Genomic DNA, 16,010 nt, shown 5'->3' with positions numbered 1-16,010 from the left:
CGTGAGTAGATAATTCCCCACCTAGAAAAGAGCAAAGAGCTTCAGATGAAAAAGCAGGCAGCTCATCCACAGTGACATTTAACACACACGGACACAGACAGACAGAGACAGACAGACAGACGTGCACACCCTACATGTTGACTCAGAACTTCTTTACAGACTCTATTCCAAAACCATCAAGTAAAAACACCTCTGTGTAAGTACATTCTCACTTGTTTCACTGTCCTATGTGTGACAATACAAACAATCTGGAAGCAGCTTGGCTGCTCATCCCCTGAGGGATGATGCTAAATGGTGGTTCATCTGTGTGAGTTGCAGCTGCATGGTTGCATGCATACTCTTAGCCACTGCCCCACGCTGTATGTCAACCTGTACTATAAAAATCATTGCACAGTCTCAATAATGATGTAGTATATAACAGCATCATAAAGGACTAATGAAAGGTTGAAACAGGACATTCTCCTGTGAAGACTCCAGTAGTAGTTAAGCAACTTTATCTTCTAAGTCATTCCTTCAACCCAACTGGAGAAGGAGGAAGAAGAGGAGGAGGCATCAAAGGGTAACCAGAGCCACTGACCCTGAGGTCAGAGGCAGAAGCAAGAAAGAACCCTGGAGTCAAACCAGGGAAGCAAGCTGACGGGGAGAGCCAACCATTGAACGGGGTTGACACTGGGGTTTGGATCTGGTGATGGCAATGGGGCTTATTTGTTGAGAATTCAACTCCTACAGGGGCCAGCAGGAGAGCAGCAGATAGCTAAATTACTAGAAAGACTTGGGCCAGAAAATGTGGGTTTGAGAATCTGGCTTTTCCACTATCTGTGGGGCAAGGCACATGTTTCACTCTGTTTCATTGTTTGTAAAAGAGGTGGAAGAGTGAATGGTGATAGAGCTAGGTGCTTAGCGGCAGCGTTCACAGAAAAAAGCCATGTTATTAGTATCTGAGTTCATGCAGCAGGTGCTCAGCAAGGATGACAACAGTCATTATCACATCTTCCTGTGCAGACCATTCATTACAGATGCTCAACCGTGTCAACAGTATCATGATGTCTTCTTAGTCCTCGGAGATGAAAGGAGGGAAACACTCTGCCTTCCCTGCTTTCTGTTCCACAGGCCGGGAGCCTCCTGTTTCTTCATCTTTTATTATCTCTGTGTGCAGCTGAGGAATGCAGCCTTTAAACAGCTCAAATGGCCGGAAGCCAAGGGAAGAACCTATCACAACAGTGTCCTGGTGATAATTGGCCCTGATTCATTCAGGCAAATGGTTCATGTGTGCACTGTGCCAATGAAGACATCAGGGCTTGGGGACCGAGCTTAGGTATCCGGCTCAGAGACAGATTTTAATTACTCTGTGGGGAGGGGGAGAAAGAGAGATAGCAGTTGGAGGAAAAGGAGGAGGAGGAGGAGGAGGAGGAGGAAGGAAGAGGAGAAGAGAGACAGAAAAGAAGCCAAGACTGGAGCAAGAAAAGCTTGGCTTTTTCTCAGGGACAAAGTGGATAGAGAGGCGATATGAAGCTCAGGCATTATTCATGAGAACCAAAAAGTAGTAACCTACCCTTTTCCATAAATTAGTTCTGGGCATGTTTAGAATGAATGTTCCACTCTGGGACATCCCATGGTTCAGCCCTGTCCTACACTCTGGTTGGATGAGTTAGATGGTGGGAGATATACCCATATGCCTCCAGACTGAGAAGCCCAGAAATCAAAGAGGTCCTTCCCCATCCCCTCACCTACCGGGTGAGGCACCATCACATCTCAGATGGAGGGAAAGCCTCCGAAAACTTCCCACACTGCATTCCACCTTGTTCCTTTCTAAAGAAGTCAGATCTTTTGACTTTCTGTCTCACACATTCAATAGCCCTCACAGGCAAGAAACCTTCGATGGGTTTCCCTGGCAATTTTGCTGCAGCATACCACTCTTTCCCTGGGGGAAGGAAAACCAGTTTCTTCTTGAGTTCTCATAGAACTTCAGATTCGAGTCTGCACTCTGTAGTGGATATCTGTTCTACCTATGACCTTGAAGTGCCAGCTCCTGGGGCATGGCCTTATGGCTACCCTTAAGACCAGAGAGGCACAGAGAGCTCTCTTCTCTCCCTCGGGGGCTTGGACAGTGCAAACTGACTCAGGCAGCAGAACAGCATGGGACAGTACCTCAGACCTGCCGTGATTCTCCTATTCTGTTTAGTGTGTTTTCTTTCCTAATAAATTCCTTTTACCCTTTTAGCAGACTCCCGTGGACTTCTCATTATAGTCCTCCATGAAGAATGCCCAACTCCACTGAAACTTCACATTCTGCCTTCATCACGAACAAGTAGCTGGGGTCACCCTACTCTCCATCACCCTTTGGTCTCACCAACACTTCAGAGATGATGGGGAGAAAGAGAAGAGACGGCTTCCAAGAAAGTTTAAGGTTAGGGCCCAGGTGTCATCTGTCAGCTGGAGTTATCCACAGCAGCCTCAGTCCTCAAGATTCACCTGATTCTTTGACCTCAGCAGCACCCTGCCATTTGCATTTTTTATATTACTGTGACCGTATCACCTATCTGTTGCCCCCCAACTCTGAATCACTTTCCATAACAACCCTAAGGGGTAGACAGTGAAAGCAATTATGCTGGTTGGCTTTAACTGTAAGCTGACAATTACCTGAGAACAGAGCCTCAAAAGAAGCACTACCTAGATCAGGTTGGTCTTTAGGGGACTGTCTTGATTGCTGATTAGTGTGGGAGGACCCAGTCCATTGTAGGTAGATCCATTACCTGAGTAGGGGTTCCCAGATTGTATAGGACAGAAGAAATCTAGATGAATAGAAAGTAAGCGAGAAGCCATTCATTTATTCTCTTGCTCTTAACCAAGGACGTGATGTTTCAAGTTCCTGCCTGGTCTTCCCTGCAAGATGGGCAAATAAAGCTGGAATTGTTTCTTCCCCTAAGCTGCTTTTGGTTGTGGTATTTTGTCACAGCAACAGAAACGAAGCTGGAATAAAATCGCTCTCTGGGAAGGCTGGCCAACCTCTTCTACTTCCCTCCTATCACCCAAGTCTGGAAACTGAAGTTTGTTTGGTTTTACCTCCCTTTGGCAAAAGCCTCGCTGTACAGTGCCAGGATCTGGGGCTGCTGCCCTGGGTTGGCCTTCCTATTCTGTGTATTGCATAACAAGTGTCTTTGTTCCTGGCTGAGTGTCGACATTACTCAAATGTGACAATACTTCCTTTGCCCTTGCCCCCCTCCTCCCAGCTCATCAACCTCAACCCATCCACACCACATCACCGTGAAAACCGAGTCAGCAGGAAACAACTGGAAACTGATACGTGATGCCTGATGAGCTGCTCTCTAGGTACTAAAGACAAACCCATGATTGGCAGCTTCTCTTGAAGGTCTCAGAATTGCTTGGGGGCCTTGTCACCTGTCAGCGCACAAGTAATAAGCTATTAAAGTTCACCTACCCCATCCAAGTGTGTGGTCACCGCAGGACTGGGGCTTCCCTAGTGTTACAGATGCCCAAGAAAGACAGGCACTGACAAGGTCATGGGGTCCATCCTCTAGTGTCCAGGCTAACCAGACTCTAAGACCAAGGAGAGTCCATCATTTTGTTTAGTCATGAGATCCACAGTGAGGGAGGTGTTCTCTTCTCATTTCACAGATGAAAGCATTGATGAGGAGACAGCCAGGAACACAGATGTAGGCTTGGCTTCAGCAATGGCCTTGAAAATTTAAAGAAAACATTCCCAGGTCGTTGGCCCGTCTCCTGCCTCTCAGCTACTTCTGACCAAGTGCAAAGACGGTAGGATGGGAGCCGAAGGTTTGAACTCTAAAAGGGCTTCTTTGTAGAATGGAGCCTGGGGAGAGACTGCAAACATGATTGCCCTGCAGGGGCACCCTCCTAAGGATGTTACTCACTCTTAGTATCTTGGTATGAGTAATTAAATGAGAAGCACTCGTGAGATACAAACACACCACGTGTCTCCAGCCCAAAGGGCAACTGCCTCACTGAAATCTAACAGAAAGGTACCAGACTAAGGAAGCAGGGGATTGTGGGTGCAAGAATCCAGGATCCCCCACTAAAGCTACAAGCTGCCCACAGACTTGGGTCCCACTCATCAGCTTCTTGCTGAGAGAGAGGTCTCCCTGAGATTGGTTGGGAGCAGGTGCATTACCCAGAGCGTGAGGATGGGGGTAACTTCCCCAACTTGGAACCCAGCTCCCAAACACCACCACACAGGCTTTTGTGGACCATCTAGGTTGGAATGTTTATTTCTCAGGCTGGAAGGGTTTTATCTTTCTTTTTTGTCTTCAGGGAGCAACAAAAGCTCTTCCTCTCTGGGGGACTCCATTTCTTTGGAGAAATTTGTGGGAGCAGCACCTCCAGTCTTTGTGTGTACCTTCACTCCCAGGGCTGCCCACTCTGTGGCTTGGCAAGAGCGTAAAAGCAGGTCACCAGGAATCCCAGAATTTGGGTAAAAGAAGGCAAGAATCGAAGGAAAAGTACAAGGTGGGGGAGGGGGGAAAGCGACATTGGAGAAAAAAGGGAGGAAGGAGGATGTGATGGTCAATACTGACTGTCAACTTGACAGCATCTAGAATCTTCTAGGAGACTAGCCTCCAGGCAGCATGTCTAGAGTAGATTAAGGTGGGGAGCCCATTCCATGGGCTGTGTGTCCTGGAATAAATAAAAGGAGAAATCGGGCTGGGCACCGATTTGCATCTTCTTCCCATTTCCCAACTATGGATGTCGCGTGACCTCCTGTTCCTGCCATCATGACTCCCTCCACCACGAGGGACTGTACCCTTGGTCCCTAAGCCAAGCAAACCCTTCCTCCCTTAAGTTGTATTTGTCAACTGTGTTATCACTGCAATGAGCGAAGTAACAAACACAGAAATGAGGGAGAGGAGGAGTCTGGGAAATGATAAAGTGAGGAAGGGGTGGGTGGGTGTAGACGAACTTCTGAGTGGTCTTATTAAATAAAGAACACGGAGCCAAATACAGGGGTGAAAGCCTTAGAGATCAGGGAAATAATGAGAGCCACCAGCCACCTTACCTCACCAGCTCTGTAGCTTCCAAAATGCGAGCTGCTTCCTGTCTACCTGTGCCTTTATTGCCTTGCTTTTCTGCCCTCTCATTGGCTCTTAGCCCAGCTACCTCAATTCCTTGTCACTTCCTGTCTATACAGACCTCCAGGTCTCTATGGTTGGTTCTGAGATTAAAGGAGTGTGTCACCATGCTTGGCTCTGTTCCCTAGTTTGGCTTTGAACATACAGAGACCCTGCCTGCCAAGTGATCGGATTAAGGGCGTGTGCTATCACGGCCTGACTTTTGTGTTAATGGCTTGCTATTTCCTCTGACCTCCAGGCAAACTTTATGTATTAATGTACAAATAAAATATCACCACATTTCAGCACAAATAAAATATCACCACAGATGGGGAAAGAAGACAGGGAGGTGAGTCGCAGGAGCTCTCTGTTTCAGTCTGGGTTGTATGACTTTGTCCCTCCACACTTGCTCACAACTGACTGTCACTGATAGTGCTTTCCCTGGAGGGTGACCCAGGCCACGCAGCAGAAAATAAAAGCCGTTATAGTGGTGATGATAATATTAATAAATAAAAAAGACTAAAGGCAGGGCTTATTAAGTCAAAGAAAAGCTGGCTTCAGGGAGAGCGCCCCACTTCCTACGCAGCTTTGATTGGTGCCTAGGGAGGATTTTAACTGCCTCAGCCACATGCTATTCCAAAGCTAGGAGAAACCTGGACATCTCAGGGGCTGCTCCACTCCTTCATTTGACAGAGAAGGCTCTGAGAAATTCAATTATTTTCTCAATACCACTCGGCAAGTTAATAACAGATTCTGACTCAGGGGAAGCTCGGTTCCCGATCGGAGAGGTGACTGTACAGATCTGAGAGTCTGGGAGCTTTGACGCTAGTCAGCTCTGAGTTCTAATCCCAGCTCTTCCCTCCGGCCCTGAGGTTGGGGTCTGGCTCTTTTAGAGTTTCCTGTGGGAAGAATTAAGCGAAATGCAGCAGTGAAAATAAATGGACATCTCTCTTTTTAATATCAGCCTTGGTCAAAATTGCTTTCTACTGTGTGAACTAGGGTTCAGCTGTAGCCTCCTGTCCTGGTGCTGGGGATGGCATCATAAGAAAAGAGCCTTCTGTGTTAGTCCCTATGGTGGTTTGAATTAGGAATGGCCCCCAGGGACCATTAAATGCTTGGTCATTAGGGAGTGGTGCTCACTGACAGGGACTAGGAAGTGTGCCTTTATTGGAGTAGGTGTGGCCTTGTTGGAAGAAGTGTGTCACTGGGGATGGGCTTTGGGATTTCAAATGCTCAAGCCAGGCTGTCTCCTGCTTTTCCTGCTGCCTGAGGATACAGATGTGGGACTCTCAAGCTCCTTCTCCAGCACCGTGTCTGCCTGCTTGCTGCCATCCTTCCCTCCATGATGACAAGGAACTAAACCTCTAAAGCTGTAAGCCAGCTACAATCAAATGCTTTCCTTTATAAGAGTTGCCGTGGTCATGGTGTCTCTTCACAGTAACAGAACAGTGACTGAGACAGCCCAAGACTCCAGGGTCTCACTATGAAGATAACATTTTTATAAAGTGTCCTTTCCAGATAACTGGGACTTGGGGGTTGCTCCTCAGTTACCCCTTTCCTATCCTGCCCCAAACTCATCTCCTTCATCCCCATCCATTCACCTCACAAGATAAAGGTTGACACCAGCCACCACAATAGCTACTAGATAGTGTGGCTTTTTACATTTAAAGTCATTGAGAGAAGATAAAATGGAAATCTCAACGCCTTCCACACACTGTACTTCAACTGTGACACGTAGCCGATGGCTATCACATAGGACGTCAGTGGAGAACATTCTTGTCATCTCAGAAAATGCCGCAGCATCCCCCTTGTTACCTGTGCTTTCTCTTTCTGTGTTTTCTGCATCGTCTATGTTCAGTGCAACGGTTAATCATTAGTTTAAGTGGCTGGGCCAGCACCTAGCAGGTTAGGAAAACCCACTTTGGGGTACAACCGTGAGGGTGTTTCCAAAGAGGACTAAGTAATCAGGGATAATTGCCCAGAGTGTGCAGGGCACAATAACATAGGCTGGGCTCTAATGGGAGGAGGGGGAGGGGTAGAAAGCCAGCTCCTTCCTGATCACCACAATGTGAGTGGCTCCCCCACACCCACCTACCCTGCCACAATGGACTGAAACCTCTCAAACCGTGAATTAAAACCCATCTTCGCTTTTTTAAGCTCATAGTGACAAAAAGTCCAACACTGTTAGCTGTAGTCCAAAGATATTACATGGGAAATTCCAGAAGTAAGCAACTCATAAGTTTTGTTTTGTTTTTTGTTGGTTGGTTGGTTGGTTGGTTGGTTGGTTGGTTGGTTGTTGGTTGGTTGTTGGTTGGTTGGTTGGCTGGATAGTTGGTTGGATGGTTAATTGGACAAGATTTTGCTATGCTGCCTAGGCTGGCCTGGAATTTCCTATGGATCCTCAGGCTAGCTTTGACCTCATGATCTTTCCTCAGTATCCCAGCTGGGCACTATCATGCCTGGTTCTCAGTTCAGATATTTTAAATTGCATGCTCATCTTAGTGGCTGGCAGAAATCTCATGCTACCCTGATCAGAACTTTGTACTGAGTTTGAATTCTCTCCTTGTCACATTTAGCCATACCATACACTCCATATGTCCCTTAATCACTTAGTAGTCACAATACCACTGTGTCTGCCTTCAAGAAAAACTACAAGAAAGCCCCGATGCCAAAGAGCAGTGGACAGTTACCACATGCCAAAGAGAAGGTGTGCCATGAGTGAAACGAGAAGCCTGGACAGTTACCACATGCCAAAGAGAAGGTGTGCCATGAGTGAAACGAGAAGCCGAGAGTTCACCACAGATATGTGAATACAGAGGCAAAAACACAGTACTTGTAGGGCTTGACCTGATCTGTAGTTTCAAACATCCACGGATGGGAGGGGTGTGTCTAAAACTTCACCCCACTTGGATAAGGAGTGACTGCTGTGTTGCACGTTGATAGTTTAGGCCCCTTTCTGTACTTTCCTTGTTTTCCTTTATGTTTTACTGTTCCACCAAAAACTGCCACAAGCCCAGCTGTTGGCTTCTTTCCAGAACCCAGAGTTTAAGGAAAACAGTTTCACGCACGCTGCCTCACTGCTCCTGATTGGCTGTGGAGAGCTCTGCAGGGGTGCACTGGTGCTGAGCTGCTGAGGTTCCTCCCTCTGCAACAGCAGATGGCCAGAAATCAGGTCGCCCCGCGTGGCTGACCGTGTGCTGACTTGCTTGTTTGTGTCTTTTCTTCTTTAACTTCATCCCTGACTTGGTTGTAGCTCCCTGGGGACTGCAGGTTAAACAGCCTAAACTCTTCTTCGGGTGCCAAGGTCCTGCTGGGTTGGGCACAGTACAGGGGAAAAGGAGGGGTGGATGCTGAATTAATTGTTTCCTCATCCCCTCTTCTTGCCATGACCTCAATTTCCAGTCCAATATATGTGCTAACTGCAATAGCAACCATCGCTTCCTGCAAATGGGAATCTAAAGAGAGAAGGCCAGATTCCTGATTCCCGACAATTATTGGCTCCCCAAGAACGGAAGAGGAGGAGCAGGGAGAAGGGGAGGCCGCAGGGAGGAGGGAAGACTTGCTCTTGCTCCCCAGCAAGGGTTTATTTTGTCAGTTGGGAAGAAATAAGCCTAGTGGAAGAACTTGCCCACCAACTGCCTTAAACAAACAACAAGTGGGTCCTCTGCATTGATGCTCTGATTTCTTTTTTGCAACTAAACCTGATGAGCTAAACCATCTGAGAGTGGTCCACTCACTCACTCATTTTTCTGAGTCACCTGGAGAAGATTTCTTATTTTCAATGGGCACAATCCCAGTCTGTAGCCCAGGCAAACTGGATCTGAATCAGTGGATGGCCAGAGTGGGTAGAACTGGAAGGCTGTGGGCTTGGGTGTTGCAGAACATTCTCTGGGCATTCTGTTACTGGCTTCTGGGTAGGAACCCTGCATTCACTCCCCGCGGTTGCCACATTCTCAGTCAGCAAACATACCTTGGATGGTAGGTGGCAACGGAACTCACGTTCAAACACAGAGGTTCCCGGGGCTTGGCTACCCATTTCAAAACCTTCTGAAAAGGTTTTGAAAACCCCTAATGCACAGGCCTGCCTCCAAAGCAATGACTCCAAATCTCCTTAGGGAAAGACCCAGGCTCCAGCATTTTAGGATTGCCACTTCAGGATAGGAGGATTCTCTAAAAGCTCAGGGAGGTGGGGAGGTGGGGGGGGGGTGATGAAGCTCCCATTTAGCTTTGGTGGGGGATCAACACAGCATCCCAGTAGAGAGACATAGTTACAGTGAGCATCCCAGCCTGCTGTCTTCATTATCCTCCTTCTGGTAGACGAGGCGCAAAGGACCAGTCCAGGGCAGAATTCAAAGGACGTAGTTATGTGTGCTGTCCAGAGACAGAAGCTGCTGAAGTCCATCAAACTGCAGGCTTAAATATCTCAGCCCTTTAAGAACACGGAATCCATGTCCAAGCAAGGTTGTAGATGTGGAGGTGTCACCACTGCTGGGGATGGAAGTAGAAGCAGCCATTGCTGACATCCCACTCTGTTTACTGCTTGTCAATAATTTCATCTATATTGTATTGATTTTGTATGTGTGTCCTTATGTGCTGGGGTTTGGACCTAGGGCCTTACACACGTCAGATGAGTGCTCTACCACACAGCTCCATTCCCATCCCTTATCAACACTTTTGAATACCTGCCATGGACCAGACCCTTGGGTGAAATGAAATGAAAAAGATATATCAACCTTTAGGGAGAACATGGTCTGGGCAAGGTAGACGCCAAGTCTCGGTTTCCTTATCATAAAATGAGGATGTGTTTGTAACTTTTCTCACTGCTGGGACAAAATCAAGAGTTTAGTTCGGCTTGCCGTTCGAGGGTACCACCCATCACTGTGGGGAAGGTGTGGTAGCAGGAGCCTGAGGCAGCCCCATCACATTGTGTGGGCTGTCAGGAAGCAGGGGATGCTGCTGCTCGGTCCACTCGCTCTTGCTCATTCGTCTAGAACCTCAAGCCATGGAATGGCACTACCCACAGTTAGCCTGGACCTTTCCACTTTGGTTAACCCAGTCTAGAAACACCCTCACGTACATGCCCAGAAGTTCGTCTCCTAGGTGATTTTCGATCCTGTCAAGTTGATCATCACAGTAGTGATGAAAGGAAATCTTAATGATGCCAGAAGGTTCCAGTGACTCATGGACCTGTGATACTGTGATAGCTGGCAGTGAAAACAGAAAGATGTTCTTTGCCTCCTACACTGACTTTCCTAAATGGCTGGTGGGCTTGGTTACTTCTCGAGTCGCTGAACAAGTGCTGACAAGAAGCATCTTGGGAGAGGGAGGCTGTATTTTTACTCCTGGTTTAAAGAAGGTCGCAGGCGCCTCTGCAGGCTGCGGCAGCAGGAGCCTACGGCTGCCTCCAACATCTTGGTGAACTAAGAAGCAGACCGAGGGAGGACAACAGAAGTGGGGCTGGACGCCTCACAGAGTCCTGCTTCCTCCAAATAGGCCCTGCCTCTGACGAGGTCCCACAGTCTCCCCAAACAGCGCCACCGTGTGGGAACCAGTTGTCCAAACACTTGAGCCTGTGGGGCATATTTCACACTCAAATCACGGCGCTGTAAATTTTTCATTTGTTTGTTTTTTAGCTACAACCTAGCCCAGCTGTTCACTTTTTGAATTTTTTGGAAGTCCAAAGTCAGGTATTTGGTTCTGATGAGAGGCATATGTTCCACTGAGCCTGGAGCAGACATGAGATAAAACCCTGGCCCACTCCCTCCAGAGTCTCTGCCTCCCGTCTGCCAAGCTCATAGGCAGTGTTGTGTGTGGATCTGCATGTTTCTATGTAGTTTCTTTGTCTTTGTTTGGATTTGAGTCCAGAATTTGGGTCGTTTGCCTCTGCCCAACAATCCTGAGAGCTGGCTCCTCCTCAGAGAAGCCATGCTTCTTAGGTCAAGAAAAGGCTTCCCAGAATCAAGGGAGGAAGGCGGCAAAGCTCACAGTCCATTCTACACAATAACACCAACCCCTTCCTGTGTTATCATTCAGTTCCAAGATCCCACAGAAGAAAGGCTGTGTGACCGTTGGGGAGGGAAGAAAAACTGGAGTTAGGAAAGAACCGGGTTCAAATCTTGGCTCCCTATGACTAGGCTGAGCCATATGCAGCCAATGGTGGTTCTGCACTGCTACCTACAGAAAGTGATCGCACAAGGTGCCTCCCAATGCAACTGTACACCGTGCATTTAGGCTCTCTCACCTCAGTTTCTTCATCTGTACAGCTGGGGTGCACTAGTTAACTTATCTGTTGCTCTGATAAAACACCATGACCGAGGGAACTTACAGAAGAAAGAGTTTGTTTTGGTTTATGGTTCCAGAGGGATGCAGGGCAAGAGTCCATCATGGTGGCAACTGTGGCAGTGAGCAGCATGATGGGAGCCACAGCAGAAAGCAGAGAGGTCACAAGAGGTAAAGTGACGCAGCATCCAGGGGCTACTTACCCTGCAGCTCAAATAAGGTGATGGTGCCCGGGTACCTGAACATACTTTTTACCCCTTTGACAAGGATTTGTTTGAGGTGGGAAATGTTTGTGCTACAACATTTATGTGGAGGCCAGAGGATCACATATAGGAGTGGGTTCTCAGCTGCTACCTTACGGGTCCTGGAGATGGAACTCAGGTAGTGAGACTTGGCAGAAGGTGCCTTTAGCTGCTGGACCATCACGCCAGCCCTGAAACACTTCTTTCAGGTAAAGCTGATCATTCAGTGCATCCTGAATGGGAGGCTCCTGACTCAACAGTAGCAGCCATCACCACTGTAACAAGCTGCTTGACAGCACTCGGGTCATCTCTGCTTGTCCTAATCCCAGGTTTCTGAAGAGGTCTTATCCACAGAGACATAGAAACTGATATACAGTGACGGATCTGGGTGACAAACACAGGGTGGCCTGAATGAACTCTTGCTTCCCCGTGTGCAGAGCTGGAACAAATCAGACCCCCCCCAGATCTCAGGCCTCTCTTAGCTGAAGGAGAGAAGCAGATGCTTGCACCAAAGCTCATTTCGAGAACTAAATGATTATGTATGTAAATTGCTGGCAGGGTAGGTTTTTCATCAATGGCCTTGGTCACAAGATGCACAGAGTGGGGGTGGGGTGTAGGAAGCTTGGATTGGTTTCCCTACACGTGCTAAGATGTCACTTTGGGAGAGACGTGTCTAGTGTTCCTGGTCCTGGAGGAGGGATTCCCTCTCTCTGGAAACCACACAGGAAGGTGAAAAGAAGAGAGAAAGTAGTGTAATCCCCAGCCGCTACCAAGCAGATGCCGGAAGCAGTTGGACTCAGAGCCTTAATTGGGGATTAGAAGCTCAACTTCGTCCACACACTGCCTTGGTAGCCTCATTAAAAGCTGGAAAATTCACCCGGCAGGTGTAGTGACCTTTTAGGAAGTGACCTGGAGGCTGCTGGGGGCCCCAGGGAGCATCCTGCCCTCGCCTGACACCAATAACCTGTTCCACTCCTGCCCCACATGGCAGGAGTCTGTCCTTCTGTCTCTGCTCTCCTACAGCATGTATCCTGGGTGCTAGGGCACAAAGACAGACTGACAGGAGCCTGGTTCACCTGGATGTTCCACTGGATGGAGCTTAGGCTTTATACTTTCCTATCCAGGGGCCACTTGGTCTAAACTAAAGTCCTATCCTCGAGCCTTTCGCTTTTGTGTATGTGGGATTTTTCTCAGTTCATGTTTTGGTTTTGCTTGGTTTGGTGTTTTGGTTGTTTAAAAACCATAAGAAAACAGAAAACTGAGAGTTTCATGCAGCCAAAGCTGGCCTCGAACTTACTACACAGCCAAGGGCAGCCTTGAACTTCTGATCCTCCTGCCTCCACCTCCCTGTTGCTGGGATTGCAGGTGTGTGCCACTCCACCTATTTTGAGTGGTCCTGAGGAATCCAACCCAAAGCTTCATGAGTGCCATTCATACACTCCACCAGGTGAACTACATCCCTAGCCCTACTAAAACCTTTTAGACTAGACACCTAAAGGTTTCTATTTCAGATCGAAGTGACAGGGACCCCAGCTCCAACGTTCTGGGTGGATCCGGGACTAGGTCATCTTTTTTGTGTCTCATAATGATCCTAAAGGTGAACAAGGGTTTAGACACAGAAACTGAGCCCAGAAGTTGTCAGGTCCCAGGGTGGAAACCTGAGGCCAGGTCTTTTTGTGGCCCTGCTTTGAAACTCTCCAAGAAAGTAAGCCATTCCCCACCTGCTGTCCCTTAAGGGCCCTGTTGGGCAAATGTCCAGTGACCTTTACTCCCGTCCAGGCAACACTCCCTCTGATCCTCCAGGTTCCAGGGAGAGATCAGTAGATCAACCAAGGGATACACTTTGACATTCACAAAGAAGGAAGATTTCTCTTCTAATTTACAGAGTATTCAAAGTGTATAGACAGAGAGGTGACCATTTAAAGCCAGAAAGTGACGACACCACCCTCAAGACACTTATTACTTACATGCAACTGTAATCTCCTCTTTGTCTGTCTGTATAGGAAGCATTTAGATGCCCTGGAGAACATAAATGTAAAGCTGGTGCTGTTACAATATTTTTCATGGATTGCAAGCTACTTGAGAGAGAGACACTGTTTTATTCATTTTTTTTGCTTCTGCTCCTGGTCTGGCATGTTTTGATGAGAATATGAGTAAATATTTGTGAATGGTTAAAGGTCACCAAACCTTCCCAAAATGTCTGTGGAGGGATTTTCTTTCCTTTAAAGGGAAGGAATTGGAGACACTACTGGGGGCAGTGGCGGCGGCCCAGAGCTGGTAAAAGAGCCAGGGCTGGGAGGCACCCCATGCCCATTATAAAAAGAGCGTGTGCAGACTGGAGTGGCTGGGGAGAGCCTGGACGTTTTTAGGCTTTTTCGTGGTGAGTGAGCTCAGAGGAACACAGAAGAAAGAAAGAAGATCCAAGGATGAAATTGCAGGAATGAGATCCTGAAGACACGGGAACAGGTGGAAAGAGGCTTGGAGGAGCGAATCCAACTCCACAGGGACAACCTGGGAAGACCTTGAAGGCTAGAGTGGCCAGATGGAGGCCGGAGGCTTTATCCTGAAATCCGTAGGTGCTGGGTACCATCTGAACCACTTTCCAGCCACAGACAGAAACTCTGTGCCTGTGCTCCTCTGCTAGAGATCTCTGTGTTGATCCTAAGCTCTAGATCCTGAAGGGAGAGGGGTCCTTTAGCCCCAAGACAGAGCCATATGCTAGACCACATGTTTCATGCATTAGCAATCTGCCTTAGCTCTTAATGAGAAAGATTGGTGCCCACAGATGCATGTTCATTACCAAAGGTGCTACATTAATTATGAACGCCAAAAAGGAAGGGGAAGCTGTGTGTTCAAGCTGAGGAGCCAAGGGCTGCCATCCATTAGAGAAGGATGACCCAAGGGACGTGCATACAACCCTGAACTCAGCCTCCATGACCTCACATTCTCCCAAGGAATGGCCACATAGCTCTACATTGATTCATTCATTCACTCTTAAATCATTTCTTAAATGTTGTCTTTGCATATAGCACCTGTTTTAAGGTCTGGGCCTGTGCCCTCCAGAACTCTAGAATGTGGTGAGTATTGGCAACAGACTCATGCTCAGATGTTGGAATAAAATCTTCTGGAATACACACACACACACAAGTCACAAGTACCTTACTTGGTTTGAGGGTGACCAAGTGGGCAGAGGTGTCTGAAACATTTTGCAAAGCACTCAAGGGGCTGGTTTGGTAGAGAGAACGGAAAAAAAAAAAAAAAAGGAGACTCTCGTGGTCAGATGTCACATCTCTCTGAGAGGCACTCGGTACCTTTAGCTGTCTCACACCTGCATTTGCTCCCCACTCCTCTCTTCTTGGACTTGGCCTGTCCTGGACTCCATCTCCCCAGGGACACTATGTGTGGTTGTGCTACTCTGTTGGAGTTGGTGTGGCCCACACTAGGACAAACGTCTTGAATGCAGAGTGACTATGGGTGAGACCCAGAACTAAGCACTCATTTCGTTCCTCTCATCTGTCTCAAAAGGGCTGAGGAGGGTCCTGCCAGCCCAAGGCAGAAGTCAGTTATGCCAGAGCAATGGTTGACTAAGCGATTCGGAACCAGAGGGTAGAGTTGAAACCTTCTGGAGACTGTGTGGTAAATGAGGGCAGAGCAGCTCTGAAAAGGTCTCAGAAAGATCCGAGGTCCATGGTTGCAGCTGTCCTGCACTCCTGATTCCCTTCCACAAACTAACCAGATCTCTGCCCACAACCTGCTTCTTGTCCCCATTTGGACCTCTGTCCCATGCTCTCCTCATTTCCTCTACCCATTCCCCTAGGTGGTACAGTCAACAGTATTCTCACACCGTTGGAACGCGGAGCTCCAGTCCTTACAAGAGGGGAGAGTGCCAGGGGAAAGAAAGAAGCCATGACCAACAACCATGGTCAATGTTGAATGGAAGCCTGGAGGAGCTGTGAATGAATGAACACTCGGGCTTAGCCTGGGCACTTCCATGCTCTCATTCTGAGGGTCATTCCACATGCCAAATCCTTCTGAAAGTCTTCCAGCTCCATGTAGCATTGACTATAAAGTGCCATGCATAGACTGGCCAAAGTGATTTAGTAGGGTAACTATGAGTCTAGTACAATGACTGACTAGCCAGTAGGGAATTAGACAACCATAAAGAGGAATATCCTTGTATAAGTATAGTCTCCCAGGTGGTCATGTTTTGTTATTGGTATTGTTGCTGCTACTGTTGCTTTTATATTTTAATTTATTTTATTTTATCTGCACACACCCATGCCCTGGTGTACACGAAGAGGTCAGAAGATAGCTTTTAGGAATTCACACCTTCCACCATATGGGTCTGGGGACTCAAACTCAGGCTGTCATACTTGACAGCAGGCACCTTTACCTTTGGAGCCAT

This window comes from Peromyscus maniculatus, chromosome 7 (assembly GCF_049852395.1).
Source record: "Peromyscus maniculatus bairdii isolate BWxNUB_F1_BW_parent chromosome 7, HU_Pman_BW_mat_3.1, whole genome shotgun sequence".
Lineage (NCBI taxonomy): Eukaryota > Metazoa > Chordata > Mammalia > Rodentia > Cricetidae > Peromyscus > Peromyscus maniculatus.
This window is presented reverse-complemented; position numbering follows the sequence as displayed.